We start from the raw sequence: 17,170 nt of genomic DNA on the forward strand, positions 1-17,170 counted from the left end.
AGGCAATTTGGGAACATATCCGATTAAAGTAAAGCCACCAGAGTGGTAATTAATTGGTTTTGGTTTTAAAGTTTAAATAGATTGTAGTTGTTTATGGTATTGTATTTCTAAAATTTTCCTTTATTGCATAATTTGGTAAACAACTGTATCATCTGTGTTGTCGGAAAAGCAATTTCTCTTATAATCTAAATGTTGTTAGGTTAAGAATTGTACTGTAAAAAAATGATGAATGGGTTAGGAAACTTTTAAGTCATTCTATTTGACCATGTATTATAATATTTTGAAGTATTGTAATTTAAGAAATCATAAAATTTCCAAATTTTGTCTTTATTTAAAGGGAATTTTCAGTTAAAATTGTTTTGCTATCATTTATGAAATTTGTGAGATTGTTAACTAAGTTATTTGGGGTTACTGTTTTAATGCTAAAACCTAAAAGGGTTAATTAATTACTGTATGTGGAAAGAATGGGATAGTATAAAGCCTTATCAAGTTGGTTCTGCCCATTCAAGGGCACCAGTATCAGCCCTCTCTGAGGTCCATGTCAATTCTCCTTATTTTGTAAACTTGCCAAGGTCCCTGGAAACCATCTGTGTGGGCAAGGTCATCTACCCTGAGAAAAGAACTTGTTAGGATTACGCAGTTCCTAAACAATGAACTTGGCTTGCTGAGAATTTGCAAGTGTACAGAAATGATTTCTAATGATTGGCTTTTACACCAGGACAAGTTTAATTTGAGAAGGAAAGATGTAAAGTGAAATCTCTTATGTATGTGAGTCCTGGTAAATCTTTATTGCTTATTGCAACTCCATGAGAGTAAAATTAACTGTATCTGGCTTTAAGCTGTGATTAGTGAAACTTGCTGTTTGAGGTAAAAGGCTCTTGGGACTATAACTAATTTTGTTTTGAGTTTGAATTTGGGTATAGTTGTCTGCATTAAATCAGTATCTGAGAGAAATGCCACTCAAAGGGAATGTGATCCAGTACTGTAAAGCCGAGGGGACAATCTTAGCCTCAATCTAGGATGGGATCCTCCTGGCTCAGTTTCCCCATTGTGTTCCTTTGGAAAGGAATGTTTCCCACCTGACTATTCCTGAGTCTGGCTATGAGGAGAAACAGATACTGCATGATTGGAGAACTGTGACTCTATCTGAATTTAAACAAAGCTAAGGATGTTTTATCCTGTCATATTTGGTATGTCACACGTCTTTGCTCTTTTTCCTTCTATAGTAAGTTTCTATGATCAGAGCAAGTAGTCAGTATAAGATATGAGCTCTTTTGTGTTATCTTACTGGGAAATCTAATAATATTTTTATCTAGAACTAGAACATGTGCAGAAATTTATGCAAACTGCTTAAGACTCACCTTAAGATGTTCCCTTTGTTTAAAAGGATTCTAAGAGCAGTAGAATTTTTCCTGTAATCAGTCTCTTACTGTTGCCAATGTGAGATTCTATTACAACACCTTTTGACTAAGGAACTTTGTGATATTTAGGGATTCTGTCATAACTAGGAATTTAGTTTCTTGATAATACTCTGGAATTTGTGTTACTTAAGGACTTTTGCACCAACTTAGTAAGGTTTTGTGAACACAGGTGGAAATGCATGCAAGCTATTTAGGGCTCGCTTTGGAGATGTTCCTTACGCAATGTGAGATTATAGTCATATCTTACACTGATTATTAGAACTTGCTATTCAAAGACTTAATGGGACTGATGACTGACTGTTTCTGAGTCTAACTCCAGGTGGAAATATTAAGGAAGACTGTCTGAGCCACTGATCCATGATGCCAGCAGCCCTGTGAGGGGCAAGTGTGAACTGCAGGTATGATTTCATGGGAAGGTTGAGAGGGCAACTGTGCTGAGGTGGGACTCTCTTGACTTGATTCCTTAACTGAAACCTGGCAAACTTTAAGTCTGGCTCAATGCAGTTTGCAGTTTGAAATAACACACTGCCTGGAGTTGACAGGAAGTTGGGGAAATATTGTTCCCTTACTATAAGTCTCTAATCTCTTAGTGGCAAGTTTCTATAATCAGAAGGTTTTGTAAGTACAGTAACAAATTTACTAAAATAATTGATTATGGAACATCTTAGGTTACTATAGAACTGGGACTAGTGTTCCTGTGTGTGTTCCCATATGAGTTAGGTCTTTAATTCTTGGTAATGGTATGGAGACAATTAGTCAGGGGCTTGTGAGAATGTTATTTTTTATTTGGTAAATATCATACTTGTCTAAAGTTTTGTTACAATTAATAATGCCAAAAAAAGAATGGCTTGTGGTTTATTTTGTAAATGCCATCAAAGAAACATGGCATGACTAAAAGTTTAAGATTTTATATGTACTGTGTTAAAAATTGATTATTTAATATATTTATGTATGTACTGGAGCCTGTTATTAATTCCTTAGTGAAATCTCATCCTCCTGGTGAGGAAATTAATAATGGATTAATGTAAAGTATAAGACACTGGGTTCTGATGTGAATTTCTTAAACATGACAATTGGCCATGGTTCCAATTTTGAGTTTGTAAAAATGATCAGGATTAGAAGGATTAGAAATGTTAATTTAAAATTGTGCTAAGGTCACTTTTGTAGGAGAACGGACAGAAAGTTGGTTCCTACAAGCAGACAAGAAGAAGATGCTGAGATGCTGTTCTGCAGATGGCTGGAATAAACACCAAGGACCAGAGGACTTCACTGAGATGTTCCCTGCCAGACAGCTGTATAGGAAGAGACTTTTTGAATCTTAAAGGGACAATTGCATTATTGTTTTCTTTTGGGTCTCTGTATCTGCATTTATAAAGGGACTGCCCCTTTGATTTGTCAATGCATGGGATCAATCCTTCCCATATTTACTTAAAGGGGTGATGGTCAAGGGGAAGAATTCAGATGAGAAAGAGAGTAAGGAAGTGAAGGAGGCAATGAGGAAGACATGATAGAAGAAGTTTATCAACAATGGTGTGAGGGAACTTCAAGATAGGATAAAAGAACAGGGGGAATTGTGAGGGATGGCTCACAGTGAAGTTCCCTCATTAGTATCTCCCTGCTACACTCTTACCTCCCTGCTATGCTCCTATCTCTCTCCTACACTCTGCTTGAGGCCTAAGTTTCGTTCCTCCAGAAGGCCTTGAGTTAAGTTTCCATTTTCCCCCCAGTAAGTTTCTATTTCTCCAGCACCATGTCAGCATGGGAGGGGGAGCTTGGTTGCTTGGTCGCTCCTACTTCCTAGTACACATATGCATCTAGTCCAAACACGGGCATGTTTGCTTCTATTGGGTATTAGCTGCCATGTTTAGAATGTATGCCCTGAGTACCCAGTCAAAGGAGAAAGGGGTGAGAGAGTGGGAGGGGGCATCACATTAGGGGATAAAAAGCCAAGGGCGCAGCTTCCAACTCATACTCTCCCGGCCGCAATGATGACTAGGGGTGGTACCCTTTCTCATGAGAAAGCAATGAACTCCTTTCTGCTTTCAAAGTATCTAAGTCTTTGTTCTTATTTTGAGTGGGAGGTCTCTGTCCCACACAGTAATAATAAATAATATAAAGTAATAATAAATAATATAATGTAATAATAAACAATAAAATTTTAAAAATCATACAGAACATTATCATATTAAAATATTTGTCATTAAAGTTATTTTTTAAATTTATGGATGAAAATGGAAGTAGGCCAACAAACAAGAAAAAGGGAAAAGAGATACAAAGATTTTTATAACAAATTGCTTTTATCACCAAGGACTATAGGGCCACCATTTTTTAAACTCTAACATCACAGTCTCAAATGTGCACATAGTGTTCGATTTGTTTCAAGTCATATAAAGATTTTAATTTGTATTTCTCCTCACTTCTTTTACATAGCGAGCTTTATGATTCCTAAAGTGCTTTCCTCACAATCCTGTTAAGAAAAGTTGTAGGCTATATCCTGTTTTTCTACAGGCAAAGCAGGAGAAGTATGGCCTATATTCAGACCACATCACAGTTCGGCAATAGCTGTATAAACAGGGATAAGTGCAATAATGGGCTGACGTCTTCTAGGTTGGGAAGAAAGGAAAAACTGAAATCATAGAGTTCTCATCAAACAGACACTAGATATGTCATATGATCATCTGCATGACTCTGTGTGTGTAGATCTATGATCATGGGATCATAGATTGAGAGATGGAAGGGATCCCAGAGAACATCTAATTCAAACCCCTCATTTAACAGATAAGAAAATTCAAGCCCAAGTGACTTTCCTACAGTCACACAGGTAGTAAGCATCAGAGGTAAGACTTTAACCCAAACCCTGACTCTAGAGCCAGTGGGTTAAAAATAGGAACCAGTAAAAAGAACAAAAAATAATTTGAGGTGTGAATAAATCCAATTCAATTAAACAAACATTTATTAAATAGCTACTTGTACAAGTCACTAAGCTAGGTATTAGAGATACAAAGGAAAAAATGAAAAACTTGCCCTGTCCCCAAAGGAACTGACATTCAAAGGAAGAATCATTCCCTGCTCTCAAGAAGATTCTACTAGAGAAGACAACATGTACATAAATCAGCAAATAAAAAATACTAAATAAATATAAGAGAAATTTCTTGGGGGAAAGGGCACTAGCACCTGGGTGAGGGAGGGGGCAAAAGTAAACATGGCACTTGAGTAGAATTTTGAAGGAAAAAAGAATATCAGGAGAGAGTGCCTTCCAGGATAAGGGACAGCCAGTGAAAAGTTGTAGTTCCAGTTGTGACATAGATTGACTGCAATATAAAGTACAGAAAGAAGAATATGTAATTGGAAAGGTCAGTTAGTTGGGGCTATGTTGTAAAGGCCTTTCAAAGTCAAGCAGAGAAATTTGTATTTGATCCTAGAAGTTATAGGGAGCATAGTAGTTTATTCAGTTGGGCAGTGATGTTATCACTTTATGAAAATCACTTTGGTTAAGAATGATTTGAAAGAGGAGAGTCTTGAGGCAGGGAGAATAATTTGGAGGTTATTGCAATAATTCAGATTAATTGGGCCTAACTTAATGTGATGGCCTATTTGAGTAGAGAAGGAGGTGATGCAAGAGATGTTGTGAGGGACTGAAATGATATTTGGCAATTGATTTGTATGTTGGTGAGTAAGAGCATGCATGACCCCAAGATTTCAAACCATAAGGAAGTTAAAAAGATGTGGGAGTAGGAGTTCAGTTTTGGACTTGTCCAGTAGGTAATAGAAGCAGAAGAGATTGAGGAACTGAAAGGTTAATTGAAAGGTTCATATTTTGAAGTAGAATTTGAAATTTTTCTGGGATATTTAGTTTAGACATTCTATTGAACATTAATACTAAAATACACATTAGTATTTGGAGATTAGAACCCAGGAGAGTGACCAGAAATAGTTACAGGGATTTGTGAATCATTAGCATCACATAATGCTGAGCCCATCTTTCTTAAAAGAAAGTTTCACATATCTATTACCAAATGATAACACCAGTAATCCCACCAAATATAGGCCAATCATATGTTTATGTATTTTATACAAAGAATTCACTGTTCATATCACCAAGAAAATATATGCATACTTAAATACTTGTAAGAAAAAAGATATTGATTTAGGAGCATAAAGCTGTACAACCTATTAACACAGTGACTATTGACCAAGTTACCTTAAAACACCATAACATATACAGTATGCTAACTCTGTGGATTACCTCAAAGCTTCTGATTCAATTCCATACTGCTCATTCACATACTAAAAATATAAAAAAATAGAACCCAAAATAGTAAGAACACTGGGTGCCCACATAAAAAATTTCTGTTTGAATAAAGCATGGCACAAACAAAATAATGTCAAGAACAATGAATATAAAATAGGGAAGGTTTAAATCAATTATCATATCTCCTAAATAAAATTAAGTATGGTTTCCAAATGAGAGGAACTGCGCTAAAAAAAAAATTGTTAACTATTTGATGTAAATGAATGATATCAAGTTATTTAAAAAAACTAAACAGCTCTTCATGGAATATTTCTTCAATAATATCAAAATGTCATTTGGAATCAATAAATGAAAAATTCTGAATGTACTTCAAGAAACCATAAAAGCAAAAGGCTTCAAGCCTGAATCTGGAAGTCAAAATGAACAATTGATGAAAGTGATACCTATAAATACTCTAGTCAAGATAAATCAAGCATAAAGATATCAAGCTAAATATATTGTTAAATACATTATGAAATTTACTGGCATTGTGCAATCAACATTAATGGGAAGAATATATTTAAAACAACTAACACCTGTGCAATACTAGGCAGCTAAGTGGAAAACCTGTAGTCAATAAAACTTGAGTTCAAATGTGGCTTCACACACTTTCTAGCTGTGTGATCCTGAGCAAGTCACTTAACCTTTTTATGCCTCAGTTTCCTCATCTGTAAAATGGGAATAATAGTATCTTACTTCCCAGAGTTACTGTGAAGATAAAATGAGATAATATTTGTAAAATGCCTTACAATCCTTAAGGGATTACATAAGTACTACTATCATTACCTATCTTAATGAACACTGAAGGAACTATAAAATATACCATAACTGGTCTTGAAAATACAATTTTTAAAAGCCTATATATTAACAAAACATAAGGCCAATCAACCTAAGTCAGTATTGGAAAGATTAATTCTTCCATGTCAAAATGGAGGATGACATATTCATAAGCATTCTTAGAGCTCATGACAAGTTAAAAACTGACAAAAATATTTTGAAACAAGCAAATCTCACTCTACCATACAACAGTAAAGGCCGATAACACACTCCATTGAATCTGTCAAATGTAACATAAAGTGTTTTGCTTCCTTGTAGAGCCTATAAAATGGCTAAGTTCCAAGAATGGAATGAAAAGGCCTTCCATGGTGACATTCACATGAACACAGCCAATGATATGTCAACAAAAAAGCATCAGACAAATGACTGAGTCATGCCAATTTGTTTACAGAAACAGAGACATATATTATGGCAATTCAGGACTGGGTCATTGCTACCAGAGAGGAGTTATCCCTAAACAGCAAAGACTTATTGATGAATGCAAATTATGCAATGAAACAGCAGAAATTGTACAACATATCACTGTTGAGTAGGAGCTAGAATTCTTAAGAAGATCTAGTTGTCTAGTTGTTGTTGTTCAGTTGTTTCAGTTGTGACCAATTCTTTGTGACCCAATTTGGGATTTTCTTTTATTCTTGTTGTTGTTGCGGGGTTTTTTTGTTTGTTTCATTGTTTTTTGTTTTCTGTTTTGCTTTGTTTTGTCAGGCAATTGGGGTTAAGTGACTTGCCCAAAGTCACACAGCTAGTGAGTGTTATGTGTCTGAGGCTGCATTTGAACTCAGGTCCTCCTGACTCCAGAGCCAGTGCTCTATACACTGTGCCACCTACCTGCCCCATTTGGGATTTTCTTAGCAAAGGTCCTAAAATGGTTTGCCATTTCCTTCTCCAGCTCATTTTACAGATGAGGAAACTGAGGCAAACAGAGTTAAATCACTTCCCCAGGATCACACATTTAGTTAATGTCTGAGATTTTAACTCACAAAGATGAGTCTTCCCGACATCAAGCCTGGCACTCTAAAACAAATCCCTGAACTATAGGTACATACCTCAAAGTATGCTAGAAAATTCAACCAGGAAACTCTACTGAAACTGGAAAGTTACCACAAACCAAACTGTTGAGTACAATAAACCAGATATAACATTGCTCCAGAGAAATTTAAGAGCAATGTTTTAATATATGCCTCAATATCAAATATTCTTATCTCTGAGCTAATGGAATAAAGAGTTTTCCTAATATAGAAATCTGACAGAGGGGATCAAAATAAAATGGGAACAGGATGAGGTACATATCAATCAACAAGCATTCACTAAGTGCTTATTATATGCCATGGGATATAAAGAAAGGCAAAAATCACTGTCCTCAAAGAGCTTACAATCAAATCGGAATGACAACATGTACATACAAGATAAATACAGAATGGATGGAAGGACATCAGAAAAGGGTAGGCTTCCACAGCTAAGGAGACTAGGAAAAGTTTCCTGCAGAAGGCAGAATTTAAACTGAGTTCTGAAAGAAGTCAGGAAAACCATGAGGCAAAGGTACGGGAACAGAACATTCCAGGCTTGGGGACAGTCAATGCAAAGGCACAGTCTAGAAACAGAGAGTCATTTTCAATAAACTGTAAGTAGTTCAATGTTGATGGATCATACAGTGTTTAGGAGGCAAAATGTAAGAATGGGTTATAAATAGCTTGACATGCCAAGCACAGGACTATATTTGATTCTGCAGGTCATATGAAGCCCCTCCAGCTCACTAAGCCAGGAGATGAGTTAATATATGGTCAGACTTACATTGCAGAAAAAACACCTTGGCAACTGAGTAGAGTGAAAAGAGACTTGAGTCTAGAGGTTCAGTTAGAAGGCAATTATGGGGCAGCTAGATGGTGCAGTGGATAGAGCACTGGCCCTGAAGTCAGGAGGACCTGAGTTCAAATCCAGCCTCAGACGAAACACTTGACACTAGCTGTGTGACCTTGGGCAAGTCAACCCCAATGCCTAAAAAAAAAAAAAAATGAAAAAAAGAAGGCAATCACAATAGTCCAGAAGAGGGTAGTGAGGGTCTGAACTAAGGTTGAATGGAGAGGAAATGTGTATAAGAAATGTTGCCAAGGTAGAAATTACAAGATTTGTCAACAAATTGGCTATGTAAGGTGAGTATAAGGCATCAAGGTTGACACAAAGGTTGCTCTGGGTGCACAGGAGAATAGTAGTGCTCTCTAGAGCAACAAGGAATTTGGGAAGAGGGGAGGGTTTTAGAAGAAAGATAATAAGTTCTGTTTTAAACAACTTCAGGTTGAGATGTTTACAGGACATCCAGTTTGATATATACATGACTATAGTTCAGAAGAGAGATTAAGGATGAATATACAGATTTCAGAATCATCTGCACAGAGAAGATAAGTGAACCCATACAAGATCAAGTGAAATAGTATAGAGCAAAAAGAGAAGGCAGCTCAGGACAGAACCTTGAGAGTCCCCCACCGTTAGTGGGCATGATATAGATGAAGAAATAGCAAAGTAGACTGAGGAATGGTTGGACAAAAAGAAAGCAGTGTCAATAAAACCTAGAGAAGAAAGAGTTCAAGAAGAAAAAGTGAACTGTTAAATGCTACAGAGAGGTTGAGAAAGAAAAGGATTGAAAAAGGACCATTAGATTAGTCAATAAAGAAATCATTGGTAACTTTGGAAAGGAAAGTTTCAGCTGAATGATAAGATAATGTCTGAAGTCAGATTAAAGATTTCTGGAAGCAAGCGAGAGGAGAGAAAGTGAAGGTATCAACTGTAGATAGCTTTCTCAAGGAGTTTAATGAGGAGAGATATAGGAAGACAACTAGTACAGATGATAAGACCAAGTAAGTTTTTGTATGTTTAAGGATGGGGCAGACATAAGCATGTCTATAGGCAGCAGGGAAGATGCCAGTAGAAAGAGAAACTAATGATGAAAAAGTAGGGATGAAAAAGAGAGAAATCTTCTGTAGAAGATGGGAGGAGACAGGATCAAGGACGCATGTAGAAAAGTTGGCCTTGGGAAGAAGAAAGGGCCCTGTAAGGACACAAGATCAGTTCTGACCTAATTATACCAATTGTAGGGTGGAAGACCCTCCAAGGGAAATACTGAGATACCAAAGAAAGAAGAGCATTTCACACCAGCAAAGAAGTAAATATGTGTAGATTTATTAGTGTTTACTGGGTCAATTGGAGAAGTTTACGGAGTTTAATTATGAGACTGGTTCTTGGCAGCAGAAGGACAGAGTAATGGATCCTGATACTCCCCTTAGGCCAGTTCAAATGTTATGTAGATACAGAACAAAGAAGGCGCAGTGCCAGGGATGGCCCAGGGTCATGTGTAAGTTTTCCCATGAGATAACTGGAATTTCTATTGCTGTTTACAATTACTCAAGGTAGTTTACATTAACTTCTGAATCAACCATCACATTTTCACTGGCTCCTACTATCCATTCCACCCTTGTGACCTGCTCATATATATATTCCCTCCAATACTATCTTCCCCAAAGTTTCCCGAGTGGTGCACAAGTGGCTTTGTTAATATGGAGGAAGCAGAAGATCCTATCAATGAGCTACATTGGAGGCACAATTTACAACAGCAATACAAACAGATAGGAAAATAATATAACAAGATAACTACCACAATTGTTACAATTTTCCTTCCACCCTACCCAAAGGAGGGAAAGAAAGAGTAAATGGCATTTGGTGAGTTCTGAACTTAACTGATTACAGGCTAGTTGAATTTTTGGCAAATCCAGAGATAAAGAAACATGGCTTGGGTGATTTTGCAACATATTGAGGGTGATACAGAATCAGTTACAAAATGGAATCAGAATCATTTGATTTTCCTTTTTTTTTTTCCAATGGGACTCTTGTCACAATTTCCCCTGATCAGTTAATGTAAGAACAACAAGAATCACAGTACAAGCCAATTTTAAAAGGGAAATTTACATGACACCAAGAGAACCAAGAGAACACAGTAAACAAAAAAGTAATACAATAATGATCAACATTAACTGACATCAAGTCTTTCTGTCTTTTAGAAACCCACCCCCGGTGTTCATTTAATCAACAAATCTCATCAAAACTCAGAAAAATATCAACTACAGTCCCAGAGGTAAAATCTCTTGGGACTGTAGTTGATATTTTTCTGAGTTTTGATGAGATTTGTTGATATAGCAAGTTTCTCTAATCACAGCTTAGGGCTAGATACAGTTGTTATCATTCTCATTGTTTTGCAATAAGCAATAAAAATTTACCAGAACACACACACACACACAAAACACACACACACACACACACACACGCACACACACAAGATTTAACTTAACATCCTTCACTTGTTCTTCTTTTCTTCTTGAGTTTAAACTCATCCTGGTATTAAGATCAATCATTAGAAATAACTTGTATGTTGTAAACAAACTTTAAATTTTCAGTAACCCAATTCTGTTGTTTAGGAATTCCATAACCCAAACAAACTTTTTCACAGGGCTTGCCCAAATAGTTTCAAGAAACACAGCAAGTTTCCAAAGAAGGGGAATCTACAAGGTTTTCTCTGCACCCTTTCCTACACAAGTAATTACCAATTTTTTCCTTTTATTCCATAATTTTTCCAGTCCCTATCGAATCTCATCACTCAGTAATGAAACTATCTGGCAGTATTTTTCACAAACTATTGCAGATCATCTATATGGAAGTTATCAGGAGGGCTCAGGCTTGCTAATCCTGCTCCCTTAAATAAGCTCCTCTTTTTAGGGAGGAAGTAAGACAGTTCAAAAGATTTTAATTGAATATACTCTATTACAAAAATGGGTAGAAGTCTCATATAATTCATAGCGAAATTTGTCATTTCAAGACACAAACCTATTTAAAAATTATTTTTAAATTGATCAGTATTTAGTTTGTAAGACTCCTTGTTTAACTAAATGTTCCAATCAAACGTTTTGGATGTTTCTTGATTCACACAAACCTTTTTTTCTTTTTTGTGAACCAGGAAAAGGTTAAAGATAGGCAGGCAGTTTCTAAGTACCAGATCTATTCCAAAGTGTAAGCCTTTTTTTTTTCCCTTTACATTGAAATCTACATGCAAAAACAAGCCATTTATTGCTGGAGCTTCAAATTACATGGCTAGCTACTCTCAAAAGATTCAAAGTAACACTTTCTTATTTTCACTCCTCTCTTAGGGTCCATGAAACTTTCTTTTCAAAGTTTCCAAACCTCTAACTCTCAAACTTGCTGTTCAAACAGAATACAATTTTATTTAATTTTCATCCCTACTTCCTTGAATTTTCTTCAAATATATGTGTGTATATACATATATATATACACACACACACACATACGTATATATACATATACATACATATATACACATGCATGTATCCAGTGAACTTTGATTAAAGCCCTTTTAAAACTGCAGGTCTTGTTTCTTTCATATTCTGATCTGACACTTCTCATTCTTCTACTTGCTTATACCAACCATATCTCAAAAACAATCTTCACTGAATATTTTTTCTTTCTCTCTTGTCCCTCCCACTGACACTGCAGCACTCAGAGAGGGAGGGAGAGAGAGGAGACTTTATTTCCCTTTCCTCTATACCATCCTCTGAATCTTCCTTTGTATCACTGTCTTCCCAGGTGCTCCCTGCCTTTGTATTCTATTCTTAGCTGGTTAAAATCACCTGTACCTGTAGTAGGTATAGTTTGCTCACTCCCAGGGGAGCAAAACCACAGGGAGGGGTTTCTAACTTCTCATTCTCACTGGAGTTTCTCCCTCATCCTCCTCTCAGTTTCTAACAGGGTTTCAGCAACCCAAAGCACAGAACACAGCAGTGGCCAGACAACAGACAACAACCTATCCTCCTTATTAAAGTGTTGTTGTTCAGTAGTTTCAGTCATGTCCAACTCTTCATGACCCCATTTTTGAGGTTTTCTTGGCAAGGATACTGGAGTGGTTTTCCATGTCCTTCTCTAGCTGACTTTACAAATGAGGAACTGAGGCAATCAGGGTTTAAGTGACTGTCCAGGGTCACATTGCTAGTAAGTGTCTAAGGCTAGATTTGAATTTGTGAGATGAGGCTTCTTCATTCCAAGTGCAGTGCTCTATCCACTGCACCACCTAGCTGCCAGAGATAACTGATCCCCTAGGAGCTTATGAGATAAGAACTGAGGTAAACAGCATTAAGTGACTTGCCTAAGGTCACATAGCTAGTACGTGGCTGAGGCCACATTCAAACTCAAGAAGATGAGTTTTCCTGATTCCAAGATCAGTGCTCTAATCACTGTGCCATTTCACTGCCCCACCTTTACCAAAGTAAAGCACTCTCAATTCTTTGATGAAGTGGAACACACCAATCAGCATGACTTACATTCTTATAAATTTGATTCAGTTCTCTGTGTATTTGAGAAATGAGGCCTTTATCAGAAACACTGGCTGTAAAAACTGTTTCCCAGCTTTCTGCTTTCCTTCTAATCCTGGTTGCATTGGTTTTGTTTGTGTAAAACCTTTTTAATTTAATGTAATAAAAATTCTCCATTTTGCATTTCATAATGTTATCTGTCTCTTGTTTGGTCATAAATTCTTCCTTTCTCCATAGCTCTGACAGGTAAACTATCCCTTGCTCTCGTAATTTGCTTATGGTATCACCCTTTATGTCTAAATCATGTACCCATTTTGACCTTATCTCAGTATACAGTGTGAGATATGTTGGTCTATAGCAAAGGTTCCCAAAGTGAGTGATAACACCCCCTGGGGGTCACTGCAAAGATCCAGAGAGGCAGTAGAAGCCTCAGGTGCAATTGATGGTCATTGGATAAAAATACTGGGGAAGTGGAAGCATAAGGAAAGAAGAAAAGATAAGAGAATTTTGAAAAACTGTTCATACATGTTTCATCTGTTGTATAACAAGGTCACATAGTGTATCACATAGTGATTACATTATTTTTCAAATAAACTCACAAAATGAAAGTTATAACTGACCAGTGGTCAAGTCTGCCAACAAGTCTTAACGAGCAAGTGTTGGCAGTTGAGTGTGTTGCGCATTATCAAGAAGTCCAGCATCCATCAGCAGGAATATGTGCATGTACTGACTTGTTTACAATACAATGCTATATGGTTACATGACACAATATTGCATCATCAAAATTTCAATGCAGGAAAAACCCCACAAATTTACAATTAATTATTAAATTTAAGATGCGTCATTTTTTAAAATTTATTTTTAAGTTTTCAACATTAGCTTCTATAGGAGTTTGAGTTCTAAATTTTCTCACCAGTCTCACTCTATCCTCCTGAGCCATTTGGGTTCAGAAGCAAGATATAGATTAGGACAATTGGATATGGCCCTGGATGCAGTAGAGACCTTGACCTCAGGAGGATAGAATGAGACTGGTGACTCTGCACAGCCCTCCTTCACTTAAATCCAATTCACTTGCAAGTCATGATATCACCTTCCTGACGTCATGGTCTTCTTCAAGAACAAAGAAAAAAATAACAACATTTACTCAATGTGATTTATATCAACTGTGGAATCATAGGTCACATTCTCACATTTTGTTTCCTACCATCAGAAGGATGACATAAAGGAGAAAATGTTTGAATGATATGAGATGAGAAACAGAGGAAAATGGTGAGTGGCCTCAATTATTTTTGGTGAAGTATAAAGGTTTGAAATTGCCACTGTGAAAAGTAGGATAGTACTCTCACACAAAAACTTATTAAGCACCTACTATATGCCAGGCACTGTGCTAATAGTGATAATGAATTAATTAGGAAAGAATAGAATAAAATGTTAGTCTTTCTGTAGTGAAGGCCCAGCTGAGGTTAAATAGCAAATCTGTAATGGACCCTGAACAAGATTTCATGATTTTCTCCACCCCTATTCAGGACCATGTGAATAAGACGAAGGAGGTGGCTGCTAGAAGTAATTTAGAGTTGGGCTTTGTCAAGGCAAAAGAGAGATTTAGAAAAAATTGGGAAAAAAATAAGATTAATACAAGAAAAATAGGAAAACTATGAAAAGAAAGTCAACCAATTGGAAGAAAATAACTCCTTAAAAATTAGAATTTGGCAAGAGGAAGGTAATGACTTCATAAAACAAAATCAAAAGAATGAAAAAAACAGAAAAGAATGTAAAAAATCTCATTAGAAAAATGACTAAAAAAAAGAACAGGAAAGGACCTGCTAGGTGGTACAATGGATAGAGCACTGGCCCTGTATTCAGGAGGACCTGAGTTCAAATCCGAATTAAGACACATAACACTTACTAGCTGTGTGACCCTGGGCAAGTCACTTAATCCCATTGCCTAGCCAAAAAAAAACCAAACCAAAAATAAAAAAAACCTGGCCTGGAAAACAGATCAAGGAGAGACAATATAAGACTACTTGAAAGTTATGATAAAAAAAGAGTCCAGAATTATACATCAAGAAATTATTAAAGAAAATTGCCCTGAATAAAATAGAAGGATAAAATAGAAATTGAAAAAATCTACCAATCACCACCTGAAAGAGATCTCAATATTAAAGCTCACAGGCACATTATAGCTAAGTTTTGAAGCTCCCAGGTCAAAGAGAAAACACTACAAGCAATTAAAAAGAAACAATTTAAATACTGTGGAGCTATAGACAAGATAACACAAGACTTAGCAGCTTTTACATTAAAAGAACAAAAGGCATGGAATAGAATATTCCAAAGAGGGAAAGAGCTAGGTTTGCAACCAAAAATAACTTACCCAGCAAAGCTTAGTGTAATCCTACATGGGGAAAATGGCTATTTAATGAATTAAAGGACTATCAGATATTTATAACAAAAAGACCAGAACTGAATGGAAAAATTGACCTGTAAGAATCAGGAGAAACATAAGAAGGTAAACATGAAAAAACAATTTTAAGAAATTTAATAAGGTCAAATTGTTTACTTCTTATATGGGAAAATGTTATCTTATGAATATTATCACTACTAGGGTAGTTTGAAAGAGGTAGATATTAGTTGAGTATGATGGGATAATCCTATAGGATCCTATAGCATGATCCTAAAAAGTAAAATCGGGTAGGGAGAGGTACATTGGAGCAATTATCTCATGCAAATGAAACATGAACGGAAGAACTGTTACATTGGAGGGAAGGAGGTGGTGGAGGGCTGATAATGCTAGAACTTTATTCTCATCAGAACTGGGTTAAAGAGGGAATAACATACATCTAGAAGGGTATAAAAGTCTTCTCAATTTACAGAAGAACAGAAAGGCAAAGGGATAGGATAAGAAAGGGACGCTTAGAAGGGTGAACAGATCAAGAAATAAAAGGGTAATGGAGGGATAAGGGAGAGACCTTAGAAAGGTGGGTAGATTAAGAAATAGGAGGGCAAGGGGAGAAGATAAGGTAGGGATTCTTAGAAGAGATATGGACTAGGAAGGCAGTGGTCAGAAGTAAATTAGACATCTGAGGAGGGATAAGTAAAAAGGGGAGAAAAGGACAAATAGTGAGGAAAAATAGGATGAAGGGAAATACACAACTAGTAATTATAACTTTTGATGTGAATGGGATGAGCTCACCCCTAAAATGGAAATGGATAACAGAATGGATTAAAAACCAGAATCCAGCAATACATTGTTTACAAGAAACACATTTAAAAATGAGAGACATATAGAGAGAAAAAATAAAGAGCTAGAGTAGAATTATGCTTTAGCTGATGCAAAAGAAAAAAAGCAAGGGTAGCAATCATGATTTCAAAGTTAAAACTAAAAAAGATTTAATAGAGAGACAAATAAGGAAATTACATTATGATAAAAGATACCATATATAATGAAGTATTATTGGTACTTAACCTATGTGCACCAAATGCTAACGCATCCAAATTTTCAAAGGAAAAACTAATTTAATTATAGGTGGAAATAGATAGTAAAACTATAATAGTGAGGGATCTCAACCTTCCCCTCTCAGAACTAGCTAAATCTAACCAAAAAATAAATCAGAAAGAAGTCAAGGAGGTGAATAGAATTAGGTAAGTTAAATATTATAGATTTTTGGAGAGAACTGAATGGGAAAAGAAAAGAATATACCTTTTTCACACAGGACATGGTACATTTACAAAAATTGACCATATATTAGGGCATTAAAACTTTATAGTTGAATGAAGAAAAGCAAAAATGATAAATGTATTCTTTCCTAATCATAATGCAATAAAAATGATATTTACTAAGGGACCATGGAAACACAGATTAAAAGTTAATTGGAGACTGAATAACCTAATCTTAGAGAATGAGTAGGTTAAAAAACAAGTCATAGAAACAATAAATAATTTTATTAAAAAGGATGATAATAATGAGACAGCATACCCAAACTTTTGGGATGGAGCAAGAGCAGTAATCAGGAAAATTTACATCTCTAAATGCTTATCTCAGGAAAAGATTAATGAATTGGGTATTCAATTTAAAAAACTAAAAAATAAAAAAATAAATATCCCCAATTAAACAACAAATTGGGAATCCTAAAAATTAAAGGTGAGTTTAATAAAACTGAAGGTAAGGAAATCATTGAACTAATAATTAAAACTAAGAGTTGGTTAAAAAAAACACAACAAAATAGATAAACCATTGGTTAATATATTTTTTTTAAAAA

At 35.8% G+C, this 17,170-nt stretch overlaps 1 protein-coding gene across 3 annotated transcripts in view; it reads right to left on the reverse strand.

The window, feature by feature from the left end:
- The window catches only part of BICD1 (BICD cargo adaptor 1), a 218,440-nt gene that overhangs the window by 145,668 nt on the left and 55,602 nt on the right, over positions 1 to 17,170 (reverse strand). The gene's annotated exons all lie outside the window — the stretch shown is intronic.

The sequence above is a fragment of the Phascolarctos cinereus genome, unplaced genomic scaffold, assembly GCF_003287225.1.
Source record: "Phascolarctos cinereus isolate Bilbo 61053 unplaced genomic scaffold, phaCin_HiC Scaffold_1;HRSCAF=81, whole genome shotgun sequence".
Taxonomy (NCBI): Eukaryota; Metazoa; Chordata; class Mammalia; order Diprotodontia; family Phascolarctidae; genus Phascolarctos; species Phascolarctos cinereus.